We start from the raw sequence: 5,543 nt of genomic DNA on the forward strand, positions 1-5,543 counted from the left end.
CCCAATTTTGGGGCCCTTTCATGCTGGTTAGGCCTCTCTAAATTTAAAAAACCATTGTCTGAAGGCACGAGTGTGAGCAGCGAGTGCCGGAGGGCGGCAAGGCAGCGGGTCAGGCACAGGGCTCGGGGAGGCGTCTTCGAGGCGTTATTTATTTAGTTAGGTCCTTTTTGCTGTTTGCTTACTTTGGACCTGCTCCTCCTGCAGATAAGCTCAGCAGAAACAGCTCGGTGAGAAAAAGCCAAAGAGAGCTAATAAAAATAAGGCAGAGATGGCTGGGAAGCATTGTCTGAAGATTATAGAACAGGACTGCAGGGCAGAGCTGCCTGATTTTATTGACTTACAGGTTTCCTTAATGTCAGTTTAAGCAAAATCTCTTTTCCTAGGTGCTAAGAGTAAGTTTTCTGTTAAGATCTGTACTGTTCTTCTTGAAGTTTCTGAGTTTTCAAGGCAATTTTGAATGGCTGCGTACACAGTTCCTGGTAATTTCAGTCCCTGAATACAGATTTACTTTCTGTATCTGAACACTTTTGCTTTTATTTTTTCTTGCCATATTTTCTCTTGTGGACTAATGCCTTAAAATATATTTAGCATTTGTTCTATAGACATCCTGATGTTTGAGCAGTGTTCCTTGAGACTGCTGGATCAAAAGGCACTGTGAAGCCATGCAGCTTATAGCTCTTTTCTACAACTGAGCACGTGGGAATCTGAAAGGAACTGTGGTATAAAAAGCAGCAAGCAGAACTGCCGCAGTCTGAGTGATAACCTGCATCGGGGCAGAACTGCAACCTTCTGTTTCTGTAAGAAAAAAGGAAGAGCCCAGAAACAAAGGTAGATGGTAACGGAGCTGCTGAGTTCTGGAAGGACATCTCATCCTAAAGATGAAATCAGCATTCTGTTAGCTCAGCTTGTTACTGCTATCCATGGAACAGGAAGCTCTCGGCTGCACTGAGTAATACTGGAAACGTGGGGGATGCTGTAGGAACAGAGGGAGGGCATCAAGTGAGTGGAAAGGTTAAAGAGCTGCATGAACCTGTCATGAAAGCCTGATGTGGGAAAGGCACGTGAGATGCCTGGGAGGGAACAGGGTGCCAAGAAGGGGCTGAGGAGATATGTACACCTCTCCATTTTGTTATCGGATGTGAAGGGCAAAGAAATGTGATCAGAGCACATAAGTTAAAAATGACTTTTTAATGAGGACCGAAGAAAGCCAAAAATAGAATGCTATATTCTGTAAATAATAAGGCTTTTATTCATATGGTCCATTTGCCCTCATATGCCTAAAAGATTGCTACGTGAGACAAAGTCAGACACTTAACTCTGCTCACTGTGACATTCACTGATCAGCATCGGGAGCTTTGCTAAATCCTGAGAGCTGAACTGCACACTGACGTGCTTAGGCAGATGGACAGAGAAGGCTGTGGGGCTGTGCCCATCCACACCTTCCAGCAGAGCAAAGGAAATCTGGCAGCTTCCACATTAGTGAGGCCAAAGGGATCCGTGAGTCTGTGCTCACTGAGAATGGACAGGGTGCTCCGATCACTTTCTTTTCTGCTAACAACTATTAGGTGTGTGTGGGAGCAGTGCTTGAACAAGCTGAGCGCTGTTAGTAAAAATACCTAGTTAGGAATCAGTGTGCTTAGATCAGTTGTACTGCTTAGAAGGTTACTGTGAGGTGATGCAGTAATGTGGCAGAGACAAGTTTTGGACTCCTTTCTATGGATTTCTTGCAAACATTTCTGGTTCTCTCCTACGTGTGTGCTCAGATCACTTCTCCAGCTGCCTCTTGTTCTCCCACTTGGATGAGAATGGGCGCTTACAGGGGCAGCTGGTCAAAATTCAGATCTTTGCTGTTATTTGGGGACATCATCTATCCAATGTTGTTTTTTTCCTGGATGAATGAAACATTCTGAAACTCACAGCTTGTCTTTGCTGATTGGCCTCTCTTTGCTTCCTGATGCTGGGGTGGAGGCAGTCCAATGCTCATATGCTGCTGGGCCTCATGGGACTACAGCCTTAGGTGCTCCAAGTGGCAAGGAAATGTGACAAACTGAGCTGAGCATGGAGGGGAGGAGGATCACACGGCCCCTGGCAGTGAGCGGCCTCTGCTTCTCCCTCCGAGCAGCTCCTTCACTTGGAACTTGCTCCGCTACCTGCCTGTGTTCATCGCTTAAAAAATGAGGATCTTCTGCGTGCCCAGCCTCACTATTTCCTTTTTGTAGTCATAAGATCCAGCATTTGCTTTTTACTGCTGTCACATGCTTTAAAATCACAGATATGCTAGTTAGAAAGGTAATAATTAGGAGCTACTTGTGGAAAGAAGATAAGATTAGCTGCAGGAGAGATTTGTTATTAGCAAATGAATAGCCCCATTTTCAGGATGTAAGAGACTCGTACAGATTGCCCACTGGACAGTTTTTTAGTTTCCAGTTTGCATTAGCACTGAAGGATCCTTTTGGGGCCTATTACCCAGCTTTGGAAAGTTTTCTTGTAGTGGAAAAAATTGTAAGGGATCTGGAAATGAAGCCTCATCTGGCCAGTGGGTGTTCATAAAGTCTTTAATGACTTCAGCAGCCTCGGGTGGGATGGAAACAGCCGGGCTGCCTTTGTGGAGGACGCAGTGTGCGGTGCCGGGCGGTGCGGGCTGCAGCCCAGGGGTGGGGGCATTGGGCTCTGCCTGTGGCTCGGTCAGCACTTCTCTTTGGTAAACGATTCTGTGCTACACTTTGCAAGGGAAACAAATAAAAGATTATTTCTAATTATTTCTAATTGTTGGGAGCTTGAATTATGCTTAGAATGCTTTTGGTTTTCCTACAGAGGCACTTTGTAATTCTACACGTGTGACTTTCATGCTGTCCTTTACAGTTCTACAGGAAGGATACATTCCTTTTTATTGAAAGTGCTTTCAGTTTAGTTTGTGTTGCTTTGGAGAGCACGTGTAGCTAAAATCACAGTGCATCTGACTTAGAACTGTGCCATCGCTGTATATGTTAAAGTGGCTTCACAGCATTTCTGGAGCCTTATCCACACCTGAGTAGTTTCAGCGTTAGTCAGACATCTGTGTGCTGTAACTCAGGGCCAGCTCTGTGCCTCTCAGGGGCAGCCCAGCTGCGGTGGCAATGCATGAGGGACACAGCTAATTTATGGTTGGTTTGACAGCGGCTACAAAAGTGGAATGATACGAAAATAATACTCATTCATTTTTAAAAAGCCCTTTGGTGATCAGTTCCAGCCTTGCCTGTGTGGCACACGGAGCAGATGATGTTGCACTCAGGCTGGTGGGTGTCACCGGCCACCGTGGATTGCACTGCCCTGTGAGAGCCGTGCTGATTTTCACTGACTGTATTTCAACCGGTTTCCCTGTAAGGACATTTAGGGGATGGTTGTCTTAACCTCAAGGGCTGAACGGACTGCTGCTGGAGGTGAGGAGTGCTGTGATACTTCTTCTAGGAAGAAAAGGCTTCAGGAAAACTCTGCACGTTGTCATTGGCTGGAGGAAGAGTGCTTTGTCACTCAGCCATCAGGCTCTGCCAGCCATGTGCCTCTGCAAGATATGCGGTTTTCTGCTCAGCGCTGGGAGGAGAGCTGAAAGCACGAGGCCAACCGTAACCCTGTGTGTGCTGGGGAATTGTGTGAGCTGAGCTGCAGGAATGGGGTGTCGTTGGTTATATGCTGAATCCCATCACCTCTCTGTCCCTGACTTTGCTAGGATTCTCTTTGAAAGAGGAGCAGGCTTTGGCTGCACCATGACTAAGTGTGGAGGAACAACGGATTGCTGAAGTGACGCCCAGCTGTCCGGATGCTCAGAATGGATGAGGGCATTGGTGTTTGGGGCACGCTGCTGATTTAGCCAGCAATTCCAATGGCTCTCCTTGGCCTTTCTGTAAGGTGGACACAGATGCTGTGCCAGGTGTATTTATTTGTGCAGGTATACACCACATTGTGCCAGTGATGTGAGCACACAGCAGCTGGGGAGGAGGCTGGAGAGGCTCTCTGGGAAGGCAGAGCTATTGCTAAAGACAACACCTGCAGGGACACACTCGCAACTCTCAGAGGCAAAGCTTGCGAAGCCTGATCCCTCTGCATCACAGGCTGATGGCTCCAAAGAGGAATGAAACCTGTTTGCTTTTGTGGTGATGGCTCGGTGCCACATGCTCACTGCCCACCACGTGCCAGCCCATCAGGGTATGGAAACGAAAGCACTCCCCACCGTGACCCCCATCCCCTCTCTGCGCTGCTCTCAGGGTGCTCAGAGCAGCCCAGAGCCGGGCCAGGCAGTGCAGTCCGGCCATCCCTGCTGTTCCTGCCTGTGCTGAGCTCTCCGGAGCAGCGTTTCCTGCCGGGGAGCGACACGATCGCTGTCTCTGGCAAGATGAATTCTCTCCTCGCTTCCCCTCTCCCACTCTTCATTTCTCCCCTCTCTCTTTGCAGGCTTTGGCTTCCGAGCTGCCCAGCTCCCTTTGTGTGCCCCCTCTTTTTCTCTTCCTTTTTTCCTTCCGTTTTCCCTGTTTCTTGTATTCTCTGTTCACTTATTTTTCTCTCTATTATCTTTCCTGTCCTCCTCTGCATTCTTTCGATCCCAGCAGGGCTCACGCATACAAATTGACCCCCTCCCAGCCAGTAATGTGATCGAAGCTCTTTGTGGCTCCTGCTATCTCTATGGTAACTATCAGGGGGGTCTTGGAGCGGTGGCAGACCCAAGCACTGGCCCACATACTGCTGTTCCTGCTGATGTTACACGCTGACCGCGTGGGCCTGACTGCTCATTTAAATCTGCTTATTAGTTAAAAAAATGCTGGTGTCTTTGGTGTCTGCTGAACGGGGGCACTGACCGTGTGCTTGGAGGATGGCGGGTATTTGTGTTTGCAGGGTTTTGGAAAATGGTTTCTGCGTTTGGAGCTGCTTTACTTGGCAGGTTCAATGTTGTTTTCTGACCATTGCAGAGTGCTGTGCTGGCCATTTGGTGGGATGTGGAAACATGGGTCATGTTGTAAAAATGGGTGTTGGCGTGGCAGAGGTACTATTGGCTGTGCAGCTGCCATGGCTGCCACCAGCACCAGCTGTGAGCTCGGCCAGCTATGGACACAGTGCTGGGTGCTCCCGGTGCCCTGAGCACAAGATTCCTCTGGGCCTGGCTCACCTTACAAGTGGCTGCTGCCATGAGGGCATTAAAAATGAAGCCGTAGGTGAGCACTGCCTTAGTAACACCTCTGCTTGTCCATAGCCCTTCAGTGGGTGCGTGACTGCAGGCTGCATGCTGCAGGGGTAAGGCATTCACCTAGAACTTCTGGAGAGCTGAAATGCAGAGCACAATGTTAATTTCATTTGGGAAGTTGCTATTTATCCAGTAGAGATGATATTAAAACTGTATTTCATGTCAGGACTGTACTGTTTAAAAGAGATGTGGAGTTTTTCTTTGCCCCCAAACAAATGCCTCTGTAATATGTCCAAAAAAGCGATCCTGTTTCTAACTCCACCAGTGAACTCCGTTAGTTACATCTGCATGTTGGCAGAAATAACTGAAATCTTTGTTTTTTTTTATATAT

Source organism: Meleagris gallopavo, chromosome 6, assembly GCF_000146605.3.
Source record: "Meleagris gallopavo isolate NT-WF06-2002-E0010 breed Aviagen turkey brand Nicholas breeding stock chromosome 6, Turkey_5.1, whole genome shotgun sequence".
Taxonomy (NCBI): Eukaryota; Metazoa; Chordata; class Aves; order Galliformes; family Phasianidae; genus Meleagris; species Meleagris gallopavo.